Source organism: Lissotriton helveticus, chromosome 6 (assembly GCF_964261635.1).
Source record: "Lissotriton helveticus chromosome 6, aLisHel1.1, whole genome shotgun sequence".
Lineage (NCBI taxonomy): Eukaryota > Metazoa > Chordata > Amphibia > Caudata > Salamandridae > Lissotriton > Lissotriton helveticus.
Genome location: NC_136067.1, coordinates 10,286,190 through 10,302,544, shown reverse-complemented (window position 1 = coordinate 10,302,544; position 16,355 = coordinate 10,286,190). Strand labels below are relative to the sequence as shown.

General features: G+C 47.9%; 1 protein-coding gene across 1 annotated transcript in view; it reads right to left on the bottom strand.

The window, feature by feature from the left end:
- Positions 1-16,355, bottom strand: part of PTK7 (protein tyrosine kinase 7 (inactive)) — a 428,597-nt gene that overhangs the window by 124,846 nt on the left and 287,396 nt on the right. The gene's annotated exons all lie outside the window — the stretch shown is intronic.

Below are 16,355 nucleotides of genomic sequence, written 5' to 3'. Positions count from 1 at the left end.
AAATCTGTCGCTAAAGCACCACAATGTGCTCACTCAGCATCTTTAACTGTGGAGAAGAAATGACCAACTGATGATGTATTATGAGTAGTTTGTGTTTTGGAGATGCAAGAAACTGAAGAGAACGGCAGACTGGGCACTGCCTAGGTCTTCACTCAAACAACCCGGGCATTCAACAGGCAGCAAATAAGAGGAAATGTTTCTTGTGATCCTAGTCCTTCACCCTGGATATTCTCTCTGGATTCATAAAATGTAGACTGCCTGTCTGCATTTGTGACATCTCAAGACACTCTTTTCACAAAGGAACAAAGTACATACTTTCAGAAACAATCTTCCCGATGGATACTGGCGTTATTCTGCCATCCGTTTACTGAGTCTGGACGCTCTTATAATTCTAAACATCTCAAGATGACTCACTGAAACTTTTTCCTGCAATCGTCCAGCACCTAGCTGTAACCTACACTTTTTCCCCCCATTCATTTTTCTTTTGGATCAACTCGCCTTTACCAGAGAGGCGGGGAGGGTCACATATGAATTTAGAGGAGCTTCAAGCTGCAAAAAGAAAATATTACTAATATGTAACATTTGGTTTGGGCTTGTTTAGCTGCAGGTTCACTTGCTTCGTGCATTTGCACAGCCTCATCTTGGCAACAATTTCAAGGCTGGTGAATTGCAAAATGCCTTCAAATCTGTCACACAGACCACACACACACATGCTTAGGGCCGTCATTGCCTTGCTAGACAATATACTTTCAGCAGCCATGTAAAGAGGTTTATCGGTGTACTACGCACACGTTCACTAAACATTACTGTGAAGACATTCATGCACATCAAGCAGTGCAAATGGAAAGGAAAATGTTACTTCACCTGTAACCATCTGTTTGCAGCGAGTATTTCTGTAGATTCACATGCTCTGCATACTCCTGCTGTCTAGTGTTGGGGGCAGACGTAGGCAAGTTGCTTTTATTCAAAGTGTTTCTTCAAATCACTAGACGAGACTCTGCCCTTCGTCCACACTGCCACCTCACCTTGTTTTCCACTCAGCGGGTTAGTAGTGTGAGTGCAGCGTAGTGTCAAAGGCAGAGGAGAAGCCACTCTTCATTGTAAAACTCGTGAGAGAAAAGACTGTTGAGAGCATCCCTGCTGGCTTCAGGGGTTTGAGGATGGGTGCGTGTACATCTACAGTACTACATAATAGGACTAACATGTTGCTTTCTCAGCATGTGTGGCTGTAGATAAACATGCTCTGCATAGACTGCACAGCAGCTCTTCTCCTAAGTGGTGGGTAGTGGGCAGAGGACACAGATGTTGGAAAGAAGGTTCTGAATACAGTCTGGCCAACTAAAGACTGCTGGCGGGCTCAGATGCCCATAGAGTCATGCTTGGTGAACGTGTTGAGCACGTGGCAACATTTCTGCTCTTTCCGCTACAGAGCCTGGATGCTGGCAAAGGATGGGCAAGTCCCTTGTTCTTTTGTTCCGGTCAGGCACGCGCACCTCAAAACACAGAAATGCAGCTGTTGTTTAAGAACATGTGAACCTTGTCATACAGGTATGCACAGTATTGTAACGCAATGTTTTTTTATTTTTTAGAAAAGATCATGACTGTATCTGAGAAATAATACATTCCTCTGTGTATGCTAAGGTACGGGTTCCGCTGAGGAACCCAGACATTTATGCTGCATAATCAGTTTTGCTTCCGTAGAAGGGGAGGGGGGTCAGGCTATACTGTCTTATATTATGACAGGGGTTTTCCTAATAAACGGTTAATTGACAATGCTGATGGTATTTTTGCAAGGTAGTTGTTTTCTAATTGCGTCACATATACCGCATTTTGAAGCACAATAGTTTAAATGAAATTTCAAACTTCCTGGGAACCCCACCCCCTAGGATGATCCACACCTGTTCGGAGGCAGATACACCCCGAGATACTCATTGGATTTGTAAAAGGCTGCTTGGTATTACACTGCACCAAATCACATCTCTGTGCTTTTCCTGGTCGCCAGAGTTTGCAGGATGGACGAGGAAACTATCTTATTGTCCGCAACATGTGCTGCCAACTCTGCTCTACCTTGGTCTTCAATCTCTTATCCTGCTGTAAAAGTCTCCAACCCAACATTGAGTCCAGGGTTTCATTGGCGTTCAAACTTCTTGAACATCAACAGATTTCTCTGTGACCTTGATGCACTGATCGCAGATCCTTGCAAACTGCACGTCTGGCAAAGGTAGGCGGACTCAATGAAAAATAATACATTTAATGAACTCAATAGAAAATAAAAACAGGCGCTGTCCAGTAAGGAAGACATTGGGGAAAACCCCCAAAATTGCAAAACCCCAAGGAAATCTCTGCCCTGGGTCAAACTGGAAGGCCAGAAAAAAAAGGTGCTGTTTTTTTCTAATGGACATATAAAACGAGCATTAAAAATGGAATAGGTCTCGCCTTTTATTAAGTTAAAGCTATTTGCTTTGCTATACAATACCTTTAGCAAAGCAAATGGCTTTAACTTAATCAAAGGCGAGACCTATTGCATTTTCAATGTTTGTTTCTCGCCAGCTGTCTCATTAAATTTTGACTGCCCTCTCACATCCCACTGCAGCTATCATTCATTTCTCCTCTTATACCCCTCCAGTTCTCTTTTTTCCATTGCACTACTCTCCATCTCAAAGGCACTGAAATCCGTGCAAACTTACTCCTGGCCACCCTGTGAGAAGTTGGCCTGATATATAGTGCTCACTATTCTAGTGATCACTTTGTATCATACCAAACGACCCTTATTGATGATTGGTTGTAAGTCAACCTTATTAGACCAGCTATCCTAGTAGCGTGGACAAGAGCAGTCTTTAGGCTAAACTCTAGAGGGCGTGTTAAGCCAGCTGTTTTACCATCACATATACCCCTTGAACACCAAGTGAAAGGACACCACACAAGTGGTTATAAAAATATAGGATATTTATTAATAACAAGTCTACCCTGAACTCTCAGGGAGCTAAGCACAATACAAAACTCTTACGAAAATACTTTAAGTTGCACAATTTACACAAATGCCCGAGGGGCACGAAAAACCATATACACAAAAAGTTGAATGCGAAATGCTAGCAGGTAAGTAACAATATCCAGAGACTTCAGGATCGCTAGGACTACCTTACTGAACCCTCAGGTTAGGAGCAGGAGGCCTAGGGAGATTGGGTGCAGAGTGTGCACTCTCACGCGGGATGCGGGAAGAAGTCTATGGATGCTAGCGTTTCTAAAGTTACTGTTTCCGGACGAATCCGACTAGCTAGACTGAAACGAAAAAGGATCTGGACACTAGGAGAGTGAACCTGTGCTGGACCACCGAAATGCTCGAGTTACCTAGCCCAGGGGCTGCGGCTGCATAGGGTTCAAGTGACGTCGGGAATCCTCGTTGTAGTCTATGGAGCCTGAAAGAAGAAGTTGCTTGCAGGCGACCAGTGAAGAAGTTCGGTGTGATCCAAGGCTGGATCAGTGAAGGAGACGACCTGAAAGCAGAGGGGACTCAGTTCTTAATCACTAGCCAGTGATTAGATAGGCACCAGGATGGCACCGGATGAAGTCACCTCGACCAGGTGAGTGGGCGACGCTGAACTCTGCAGGCACACGGACCAGGAGGCGTTGTCGGCGTCCAGGCTGGAGGTGCGAGCTGTCCCACGAAGCTGTCTGCTGTCGGCGATGCTGGACTCAGGATTTGAGCAACAAACCTTGGCAAAGGCAGGCCCACGCGGTGGAGTCAAAATGGCGTCTGGAGTGGACCAGGAGGGTCCAGGGCACTTCTTGTTGGACAAGAAGCAAGGGCCAGTCTAGGGGACCTAGACCAGCGGTGCAAACGTCGTGGTACGTCGTCAAGAGGGTCACTAGCCAACGGGCAAGTGACAGGACAACGTGGCAAGCAGCAAAGAAGCAGAAGGGCCCCACGCAGACCTCGTGGATGCTGGGGGGGCTGGACTTCGGTACTGGAGCTGCTTAGGGTTAGGGCTTCTCAAACCCTAGTGCACTTACTCGAGGGTCACTCGGGGGTCGTGCCGGTGAAGCGTCGTGCAGGTCTTGAAGATGGCCGGTCCCACGGGTCTCGTCACACCCACGAATCTCAGCTGGGCTGGATGATGTAGGTAGAGGTCAGAGATGGCAGGGAATCCGGGTCTCGTCGAGCTGGGCAGTCTTGATCCGGAGGATGGACTGCAGCAAACCGCAGGACCTTCGATGGTGCCTGCTGGTGCAGGGTGGCTACTCCTTAGCCACAAGGGAGAGTCTTCAGAAGAGTCAAGAGTTCCTTTCGTGGAAAGTAGTTCAAGATTCAAGATTATCTAATTTGGGAAGGGGGCCTGCTCCTACCTTTATCCTAAGAAAAGGGGCTGGCACACGACTAGGTCCTGCCCTATGGGTGGGACAAGGAGGGGGGTGGTTACACCCCTCTCCTTTGTCCGGTCTCTCCCCAGCTCAGGGGCTGGGGTGCCCCAGGAACTGGTTTGAGCCGGCATATGCACAGTGAGCACCGGGGTGCCACTTGCAGTCACCTTCCTTTCAGCCCTGCCTACCTGGGATACACAAAATCCTGTCTGGGATGGTGCTAGCACCGCCACTGACAGGAAACCCTTTGTCCAGGCCTCCGTTGCTGGAAGGACTCCCAGCAGCAGGAGGGCAGACTTGTGTCTCGGTGGCAGCATCTATTTTGTGGAGGCTGTGTCTGACTTTAACCGGGGTTCACAGTTACATACATGTCGTGTCCCTCTAGAAGGGTGGAATGCTAACCCCGTCCCCAGAATTGGCAAGGGGTTAGTATTCCAATTCGTATGACACCTTACTCGACATGTTTTGATAAAGCTATACCAAAGTTAGCATTTAACCGCGAGGATTATAATGCACTTAAGAGTATATAGTATAGCGTTATCATGGAACAGCTATTTGGACTTGGTTCCGCAAGCTGCAAACGGGCTCAGCTCATGCCAGAGCACCATTTCACATAATTCCGAGCACTCTGCCTTCAGGATCGATAAGGCCTGCCATAGGAGTGACTGATAGGAATATATGTGTCCATTTTAGGGTTAGATATAGGTATACTATATCTAAAGCAAAGGGTGATTACACCACCTTGCCCCAGCTGTCGTGCAGCCAGTTGTGTCTGTTTGGGTGGCCAGCCAGGGGTGGCATAATACATGCTTCAGCCCCTGGTAGGCCCTGGGTACACCTACGCCCTGGATACCTAAGGTATGCTGTACAGGGACTGATAAGGTGGCCCAGTACCAATTGGTAAAATGCACCTAAGGTACATGGTTGTAATTTAGAGAGAGAACAGCTAGGCTGTGGCTCTGATTAGCAGGCCCACAGCCAGGGAAAGTCGTAAATCAGTGAAGCAAAAAGCAAAAATCTGGGGTGGCCATGGGATTGCAGACCCCACTCTCCTACATAACCCCCCCCCCCCAAACTTAGGGACATTAAACTAACCTTGACCAGGTGAGTCTTCTTGCTCTAAGTGGAAGTACCTGGAGAGACCATCTGCATTACCATGGTCAGTCCCTGGGCGGTGCTCCACTGTAAAGTCCATCCCCTGTAGGGAAATGGACCACCTAAGAAGTTTGGGGTTTTCACCCTTCATTTGATTTAGCCATAAGAGGGGCTTATGGTCGGTCTGAACTTTGAAGTGAGTACCAAACAAGTATGGCCTCAACTTCTTCAGGGCCCAAACCACAGCAAAGGCCTCCCTCTCTATAGCTGACCAACGTTTCTCTCTAGGGGTCAGCCTTCTGCTTATAAAAGCAATGGGCTGGTCATGACCATCAATATTCAGCTGAGATAGAACAGCTCCCACACCCAACTCAGAAGCATCTGTTTGGACAATGAAAGGTTTGGAGTAGTCAGGACTCTTGAGAATAGGTGCAGTGCACATGGCCTGCTTTAGGTCATCGAATGCCTTCTGACAGCTGACTGTCCACTGAACTTTCTTTGGTATTTTCTTACTTGTCAGGTCATTAAGTGGAGTGACAATGGTTCCATAATTTCTGACAAATTTTCTGTAATAACCAGACAGGCCCAAGAAAGCTCTGACCTGTGTCTGGGTGGTTGGAGGAGCCCAGTCCTTTATGGCCTGTATCTTGCTCTCCAGAGGTTGAACCTGGCCTCCACCTACAAGGTGGCCCAAGTATACAACTTGACTCTGCCCTACCTGGCACTTAGTAGCCTTGATAGTGAGGCCTGCCTTTTGTAGGGCCTCTAAAACTTTCCTCAGGTGGATCAGGTGATCCTCCCAGGTGGAGCTAAAGACAGCAATATCATCTAGATATGCTGCACAGAAGTCATCCAACCCAGTGAGAACTTGGTTCACCAACCTTTGAAAAGTGGCAGGTGCATTTTTCAAACCAAAGGGCATCACCACAAATTGGTAATGACCTCCTGGGGTAAAAAATGCTGTCTTGGCCTTGGCATCCTCAGCTAACCTGATTTGCCAATAACCAGCTGTTAGGTCAAATGTACTTAAGAAAGTTGCAGAAGCCAACTTATCTATCAGTTCATCTGCCCTGGGTATTGGATGGGCATCTGTCTTAGTGACAGCATTGAGACCCCTGTAGTCTACGCAAAACCTCATCTCTCTCTTACCATCCTGGGTGTGAGGTTTAGGCACTAGAACTACAGGACTTGCCCAAGGGCTCTCTGAGGGTTCAATGACTCCCAATTCCAACATCTTTTGTACTTCAGTTTTTATGCAGTCCCTGACGTGGTCAGGTTTCCTGTAGATTTTACTCTTTATAGGCAGACTGTCTCCAGTGTCCACCTCATGTGTGCACCAGTTTGTCTGACTGGGGGTCAGACAAACTGGATTGAAGGATTGAAGGACTTGCCTACAATCCTGTTGCTGAGGTTCAGAGAGGCTGTCAGAAAAGACTACACCATCTACTGATCCATCATCAGGGTTCTGAGTGAGCAGGTCTGGGAGAGGGTCACTCTCTTCCCCTGTCCCTCATCTGTGGCCATGAGCAAGCCCATGTCCTCCCTGTCAACAAATGCTTTGAGCCTATTCACATGAAGTACTCTGTGAGGGCTCCTGGGAGTTCCCATGTCTACCAAATAGGTGACTTCTCCCTTTTGTTCAATGATGATGTGGGGTCCAGACCATTTGTCCTGGAGAGCTGCTGGGGCCACTGGCTCCAACACCCACACCTTCTGTCCTGCATGGTATACAGTTAGGACAGCCTTTTGGTCATGCCAAGCTTTTTGAAGTTCCTGGCTGGCCTCAAGGTTTTTAGATGCCTTCTCCATGTACTCTGCCATCCTGGAGCGGAGACCAAGTACATAGTCCACTATGTCATGCTTAGGCTTTTTGAGAGGTAACTCCCATCCTTCCTTCACAAGACATAGGGGTCCTCTTACAGGATGTCCAAACAAAAGCTCAAAAGGGCTGTAACCAACCCCCTTCTGTGGGACCTCTCTGTAAGCAAACAGAAGGCAGGGTAAAAGGATGTCCCATCTTCGCCTAAGCTTTTCTGGTAACCCTTTTATCATCCCTTTGAGGGTCTTGTTGAATCTTTCAACAAGCCCATTGCATTGTGGGTGATAGGGTGTGGTGAATTTGTAATTTACACCACACTCCTTCCACATAGCAGTCAAGTATCCTGACATGAAGTTTGCACCTCTGTCAGAGATCACCTCCTTAGGGAACCCCACTCTGGAGAAAACTCCAACCAGGGCCCTTGCCACAACAGGAGCTGTAGTGGTTTTAAGGGGAATAGCTTCTGGATACCTGGTGGCATGATCCACTACCACCAGTATAAGTCTGTGCCCAGATGCTGTTGGGGGGGTCCATTGGTCCAACAATGTCAATCCCCACTCTCTCAAAGGGAACCCCCACCACAGGTAGTGGTATAAGGGGGGCCTTTGTGGTGCCACCTGATTTGCCACTGGCTTGGCAGGTGACACATGAACGACAAAAGTTCTTAGTGTCCTCAGACATACAGGGCCAGTGAAAGTGCGGGGCAAGCCTGTACCAAGTCTTATTCAGGCCTAAGTGACCTGCAAGGGGAATTTCATGGGCCAAGGTGAGAAGGAAACCTCTCAGAGACAAGGGGATGACCAGCCTCCTGGTAGCACCAGGCTTGGGGTCTCTTGCCTCAGAGTAAAGGAGTCCATCGCCCCAGTACACTTTATGGGCACCTGTGGCATTCCCTGCAGCCTCAGCAGCAGCCTGCTGTCTGAGGGGTTCAAGAGAGGAACAGTCTAACTGTGCCTGCCTCAAGTCTGCCCTGGAAGGGCCCCCTGTCCCAAGAAACTCAACCTGTTCAGGCTCATGTTCTTCTAGGACAGTTCCTTCTGGGGTCTTGGGGTCAGTCTCCTGAGAGAGCTGATCCATCACCTGAGGCAGGGGGGAAGAGTCAATCTTACCCCTACTGCTCTTTCTCTTGGTTAGTGTCTGGTCCATTGTTCCAGGATCCAGCACTAGTTCAGCTGGGCATTTCTTGGCCTGTGACCTAGTCACAGCAAGGACATGTGCTGACAAACCTAACATTTCCACATGAGTCCTATACTCCACATCTGACCATAAGGAGGATTCCAAATCATTGCCCAAAAGACAGTCCACAGGGAGGTCTGAACTAACAACAACCCTTTTGAGGCCATTTACCCCTCCCCAGGAGAAGTTAAGTGCCATACTATGGGAGGTAGTGGCATTGCTAGCATTGGTCACCAGGTAGTCTGCTCCCAGTATTACCCGGTCAGGGTCCACAAAGTTAGGTGTCACCATGGTGACACTGGCACAAGTGTCCCTGTAGGCCTGAGACATTTTTCCATTAATCAAAGGCGTCTGCCTGTACTTGCCCAGAGTACTGGGACTTATTGTAGGGGTCATATCCATGTCCCCAGTATAAACAAGAACAGCCTGAGAAGGTGTTCTGACTAAGTCAGAGCCCGCCTCAGTTCCCAGGGTTAAGCCCACTATAGCCTTAGGAGGATTACTACCACTACTAACTGTACTAGGGGGTGCAGGTGCCTTAGGGGCAGTAGTGGTAGGAGTTGGGCCTTTCTTGGTGCACTCACTAAACCAGTGAGTATTTTGCAGTATTGGCACCATGGTTTCTTCTGACTATTCTTCTTCTTTTGGGAATTCTGGGACCCACCCACTTTAGATTGTTGGGGCCCTGTTGAAGACTTCTGGTCATTTTGCTTATTCTCATTACCCTTGGGATCTGCTTTCTTCTGGCCACCACCCTGGTTCTGGTTCTGCTGCTTGACCCTTGTCCTGACCCATCTGTCTGCCTTCTTTCCCAATTCTTGGGGAGAGGTCAGATCTGAGTCAATAAGGTGCTGATGCAACAACTGATTTTGACAATTACTTAAGATTTGTTCTCTCATAATTAGATTATACAATCCTGTGTAATCAGTAACTTTACTTCCCAGTAACCAGCCTTCAAAAGCCTTAGTGGCACAATCTACAAAGTCAGTCCAATCTTGAGACTGAATTTTCTGGGTGTCTCTGAACAGCAACCTGTACTGCTCAGTGGTTAAGCCAAACCCATCAATCAGTGTATTTATTTATTTTATTTATTTTGAAAGTTTTATATAGCGCGGACAAGATCCTTGCAGATATCAGAGCGCTTTACAAAGAGAAGTACATGAGAGAGCATAGTCAGACAGATAAATCAATAGGTCAAATAGTACAAATAGGTGGCTACAGAGCCAAACATGTGTACAAAATAGTACAAATAGGTGGCTACAGAGCCAAACATGTGAGTAATAAGACAGTTAATACAAATAAACAAATGGGTCAAACATGTAGTATAGATCGGTGCAGAGTACTAACAGTGGTCGATATAGTAGTTCAGGTGTATTTAGCCATGAGGATAGCTTTTACTTCATTTTTAAAGAGTGTGGTGGAAGAGATAAGCCTGGTCTCGGGCGGGAGAGAGTTCCAGATCCTAGGCGCCATTCCTGAGAAGGAGCGCTTATATGTTTTTTCCTTCCGGAATCTTCGAGGTTTCAACAGAAGATTGTTTGTGCCTCTAGTGTTTCTAGCTCCTCCAGAGATTGTCAGTTTCTGAGCGAGGTATCCGGGTGAGTTTAGATGTAACGCCTTGTGTGTCATGCAGGCGATTTTCAGATGTATTCTGGCTTCAAAAGGTAGCCAGTTCAGGGATTTCAAGTCAGGGGTAATATGGGAGTGTTTTTTTGACCCAGTGATGAGTCTCGCTGCAGCGTTTAGAGAAGCTCTTATGGGTGCGGTTGTAGTTAGGGGGAGTCCACAGAGGGCGATGCTGCCGTATTCTATTCGAGGGATGACTAGTGCTTGTACTGCGGTTTGGAAGTCTTTGGCTGGGAGGTAGGGTTTAAGTTTCCTCAGAGTATTGATCTGGAAGTTTGCTCCCTTTGTTGCCTTGCTGATATGTTGCTGCATGTTCAGATTGGTGTCGAGTGTTATGCCTAGAGATTTTGCTGAGTCCACGATGGTGGGTTGGACATGGAGTGCGGTTAGGTGTTTAAGCCAAATTTGAGTGGTGGCGATCTTCGCTGGAGGTGAGATCAGAAGGAACTCTGTTTTCAGGGCATTGAGTTCGAGATGATTATCGGCAAGCCAGGATTGGGTGCATCTGATCGTTGAGTTCAGTAGCAAGATGTCTTTGGGGGACTGTAATTTGAGATAAAGTTGGGTGTCATCTGCGTACATGTGAAAGTGTACATTGGATGCTTGTAGCAAGGTGGTGAGGGGTTCCATGACTAGGTTGAACAGAGTTGGGGATAGAGAGGATCCTTGGGGGACACCTAGCGTTACGGGTATTGGCAAGGACATCAGGTTGTTGCTTTTGAATTTCTGCGACCTGTTGTGAAGAAAGGAGGTGAACCACTTGAGAACAGTTCCAGATAAACCCATTCTTGTGTTTAGAAGCTCCAGTAAATTCTCATGTTTAAGGGTGTCGAATGCTGAAGAGAGATCAAGGAGGATGAGGAGGCAGGTGTCGTTTTGGTCTAGCATTTGAAGTGCGTCGTCAATTATGTGAGTCATAGCAGTTTCTGTACTGTGTCCTGCTCGGAAGCCTGACTGGTGATGGTTGAGGAGATCAAATTGTTCAATGTGTTCAGTCAATCGTAGTTGAGCGCATTTTTCCAGCAGTTTGGCGAGAGTGGGAATATTGGTAATGGGACGGTAATTGTTGAGATCAGAGGGGTCGGCTGTAGGTTTCTTTAGTAGAGGTGTGACCTGACCAACTTTGAGGGAGTCAGGTATGCTTCCTTGTTGGAGAGAACTGTTGATAATTTTAGTCCAGAGAGGGATAAGCAAAGGGGTAAAGTCTTTTACTGCGGTAGCAGGAAGGGGGTCCGTGAGATGATTGGATGGTTTCAGGGTGCTGAGCAGTTTGCCAATTTCTTCTTCTGAGTATGTGCCAAAGGTTGACCATGTGGCATTGTGTTTTGGTTCAGTGGCTGCTAGGCACTGGGGTTTGGAGTAGAGGCTTGCGTCAATGAGGAGATCGCTCTTTATGTTGTCAGTTTTTTGGGTAAAGAAAGCAGCGAAGTCTTCACAGGAGGGTGCCTCACGCCCAGTGTTGAGTGGTTGGGGTTGATCCTTGGATTGTGATCTGATTAGCTCAAACAGTTTTCTCGGGCGGTTTTTTGCTTGGTCGAGCTGGAGGCTGAAGAAGTCTGATTTTGAGCGTTTTATTTTCCTGAAGTAGGCGTTTCTCTTTTTCTTCAGATCTTTTAGGTGCGTTGCCGAGGGAGCTGATCTCCAGGTACGCTCTGCCATTCGCATGTCTCATCTATCTTCATTGAGTCTCCCGTCATACCATGGATTGGAGATTTTAGTAGAGACTCTTTTTAGCTGCATAGGTGCTGCCTCATTAATTATAGAGGTCATAGCGTTGAGATAGTGGTCAGTCAGTGTTTGAACGTCCGTATCGCCTGTCGGTGGCAGTAGGAGATTGCACCTGTTAGGGGGCAAAGAGCCTGGGTTGAGTTTTTTCATGTCTCTTTTCCAGACTTTGGGCTTGGGGAATTGAGCCGGGTTAACTTTAACTTTTTCATTAATAAAGAATGTGACAATATGATGATCTGACCAGTCACAGGGTTGGATGGACTTGAGTTGGATAGACTCCTCTTTGGAGATGATCAGGTCGAGGATAGAACCTTTCTCGTGAGTCGGGCTGTTGCATATTTGGGTGAGGTTGAGGGCATCGAGGAAGTTTTTAAGACTATTTACCACCGCGTCATTGCTATCGTTCCAGTGGAGGTTGAAGTCACCAAGGTATATTTGGGTGAGCTGCCGTCCGGAATTGGTTGAGATCATATCCATGATTTGTTGGGAAAAGGTGAGGTTGTCCCTGGGTGGGTGGTAGATGCTGTGAAGAGAGCATATCGGTTTACCCTCACTAATGTCGAGGCAGATGTATTCCCAGGATGTTGGGGATGGTAGGGAGGTGGAATTGACTTTCTGAACAGAGAGGTTATTCCTGTAGATGCATGATATTCCACCACCTACTTTGCCTGCTCTGTCTAGCCTGATAATGTGGTAGTTGGGAGGAACCAGAATGTCCATTATAGGTGTCGAAGATTCAGTTAGCCAGGTTTCAGTCAGGATGATGAGGTCAAGGTAAAGTGTATTTTTCAAGACTTGGTAATTGTTAGCATCCTCAGCTCTAGTAGTGAGGAGCTTATCTCTACCTTTACCTTCAAAGGAGAGTCACAAAATAGCTGCCCACTGACTCTGGGGGATGCACTGGACAGTGCAGGCCCTCTCCAAAGCAGTCATCCATTTGTGGATGTCATCCCCTTGTTTAAAGGGGGGCACTATTTTACTCAGGTGTCTAGTATCAAAACTCCTGTCTTTATCCTTAGGGATATTGCTGCCACCAGTGGGGACTACCCCACTTAACTGTTGCTCTCTAGCAAAGGCAAGCTTCTCTTTGGCAAGGGCAAGTTCTTCCCTCTGAATCCTCAGATTAGCCTGTTTCATCCTTGCTTCATGTTCTCTCCTCTGAGGGGAAGTTATTCTCCTCTGGGGAGAAGTCATTCTCCTCTGAGCAGAGCCATGAGAGTGCACAGATCTATTGGAGTCCCTAGAATGAGAACTATCTCTTCTAACTACAAGGTTAGGCATGATTAGGGTCAGTACTGGGGGTCCCCCAGATCCTTCCCTATGCAGGTCTAAGTTGGCCCTAGTAAGTCTGCTGACTAGCTCAGGACCATTGTCTGCCTCATCCCCAGAATTAACCTCTTCATCCTCATCCTCCTCTACTTCCTCAGTTTCAGGGAGGTCAGGATCACCAAGGGTACCTTCTAAGGCTGGCATGCTCCCATCTGTATGAGAAGCCTTTCTAGCATCATAAGTCTCTAAGAGACCTAACAGAAAAGGAGTGGTAGGGTTAGAACCCTGTTTTAGTTTCCTGGAGGTACACAATTGTCTCATCTCCTGGAAGCTAAGGGCTGCATATCTGGAAGTGACCTGTGGAAGGTCCACAACCACAAGGGGAGTCTCTGAAGACTCTCCATGGGTAGACATGCTTCTAGTGAGGTGTAAGTGGTGCACTTACCTACACTATGGGTTTACCTACTGATCCCTTGCTAAGAGTTGTAGTCCGAGTGTGCTAAGCCCTGTTACACTACAACAGCTGGTTCAGTAGAACTCAGAGTATTCTAAGTTAAGTTATATGTACCTGGGTACTTATGTGATCTTTCAAATGATATTTTTAGGATACGTGCGAGGTAAAACAACAGCAAGCTCAAATCCCACCGCTGCCACCAATGTGAGAAGTTGGCCTGATATATAGTGCTCACTATTCTAGTGATCACTTTGTATCATACCAAACGACCCTTATTGATGATTGGTTGTAAGTCAACCTTATTAGACCAGCTATCGTAGCGTGGACAAGAGCAGTCTTTAGGCTAAACTCTAGAGGGCGTGTTAAGCCAGCTGTTTTACCATCACATATACCCCTTGAACACCAAGTGAAAGGACACCACACAAGTGGTTATAAAAATATAGGATATTTATTAATAACAAGTCTACCCTGAACTCTTTAGAGTCAGGGAGCTAAGCACAATACAAAACTCTTACGAAAATACTTTAAGTTGCACAATTTACACAAATGCCCGAGGGGCACGAAAAACCATATACACAAAAAGTTGAATGCGAAATGCTAGCAGGTAAGTAACAATATCCAGAGACTTCAGGATCGCTAGGACTACCTTACTGAACCCTCAGGTTAGGAGCAGGAGGCCTAGGGAGATCGGGTGCAGAGTGTGCACTCTCACGCGGGATGCGGGAAGAAGTCTATGGATGCTAGCGTTTCTAAAGTTACTGTTTCCGGACGAATCCGACTAGCTAGACTGAAACGAAAAAGGACCTGGACACTAGGAGAGTGAACCTGTGCTGGAGCACCGAAATGCTCGAGTTACCTAGCCGAGGGGCTGCGGCTGCATAGGGTTCAAGTGACGTCGGGAATCCTCATTGTAGTCTATGGAGCCTGAAAGAAGAAGTTGCTGGCAGGCGACCAGTGAAGAAGTTCAGTGTGATCCAAGGCTGGATCAGTGAAGGAGACGACCTGAAAGCAGAGGGGACTCAGTTCTTAATCACTAGCCAGTGATTAGGTGGGCACCAGGATGGCACCGGACGAAGTCACCTCGACCAGGTGAGTGGGCGACGCTGGACTCTGCAGGCACACGGACCAGGAGGCGTTGTCGGTGTCCAGGCTGGAGGTGCGAGCTGTCCCACGAAGCTGTCTGCTGTCGGCGATGCTGGACTCAGGATTTGAGCAACAAACCTTGGCAAAGGCAGGCCCACGCGGTGGAGTCAAAATGGCGTCTGGAGTGGACCAGGAGGGTCCAGGGCACTTCTTGTTGGACAAGAAGCAAGGGCCAGTCTAGGGGACCTAGACCAGCGGTGCAAACGTCGTGGTACGTCGTCAAGAGGGTCACTAGTCAACGGGCAAGGGACCGGACAACGTGGCAAGCAGCAAAGAAGCAGAAGGGCCCCACGCAGACCTCGTGGATGCTGGGGGGCTGGACTTCGGTACTGGAGCTGCTTTGGGTTAGGGCTTCTCAAACCCTAGTGCACTTACTCGAGGGTCACTCGGGGGTCGTTTGGTATGATACAAAGTGATCACTAGAATAGTGAGCACTATATATCAGGCCAACTTCTCACATCATGGAACAGCTATTTGGACTTGGTTCCCCAAGCTGCAAACGGGCTCAGCTCATGCCAGAGCACCATCTCACATAATTCCAAGCACTCTGCCTTCAGGATCGATAAGGCCTGCCATAGGAGTGACTGATAGGAATATATGTGTCCATTTTAGGGTTAGATATAGGTATACTATATCTAAAGCAAAGGGTGATTACACCACCTTGCCCCAGCTGTCGTGCAGCCAGTTGTGTCTGTTGGGGTGGCCAGCCAGGGGTGGCATAATACATGCTGCAGCCCCTGGTAGGCCCTGGGTACACCTATGCCCTGGATACCTAAGGTATGCTGTACAGGGACTAATAAGGTGGCCCAGTACCAATTGGTAAAATGCACCTAAGGTACATGGTTGTAATTTAGAGAGAGAACAGCTAGGCTGTGGGTCTGATTAGCAGGCCCACAGCCAGGGAAAGTCGTAAATCAGTGAAGCAAAAAGCAAAAATCTGGGGTGGCCATGGGATTGCAGACCCCACTCTCCTACACACCCAACCTGAGACGGGGGCTTCTTCCCACCACAGGTGATCCCTCCAATAAAGTCTATGTTGGGAGTGACAGGGTGAGGCAATTCGTAGACATAGTCAGCCCTCAGCAGTCAGAGCGAGGTGCTGCTAATGAGTTCCTGGTAGGTCACCTTCCTCTCTTGGTGCCGTGAGGTGAGGAGCTAATATGAAGAGTAGAGTTCATGACAGAGCAACCATTCCAGGAGGGCAACCAGCATGTACTTGAATCACTGGGTAAACTCCAGGTGCGTGTGGCCTGTGAAGAGCTTTGGGGAGATGAATGAAGGGCCTGGGCACTGAGCGGCCTTATGGTTGAAGCCACATGGAAATGTTTGTGAGAAGAATACAGACAGCCTAGATAGACTCTGCCACTATCTGCACAAGGAAACATGGGGTCCATGAGTAGGATATCGCACTGACACTCAGGCAGACTCTGGAGCAGCTCTAGGTCATCCACCAAGTGCCGACATGCAGAGAGCATGATTTCGGTCACGTTGACTATCGGCTGATACCGGGGAAGGATCTGTTCTAGAAAGGAGTCTTTCTTCAGGATGGAATGACTGATCGACTAGACCTTGGACTCCCAATACTCTTTGGTGAGGGGCACAGAGTAGGTCTTCACAATGTAGGCGTGGGGCGACCCTGTTATGATGCTGATGTCCGGCACCAGCACAACAATCTGGTGACCTCGC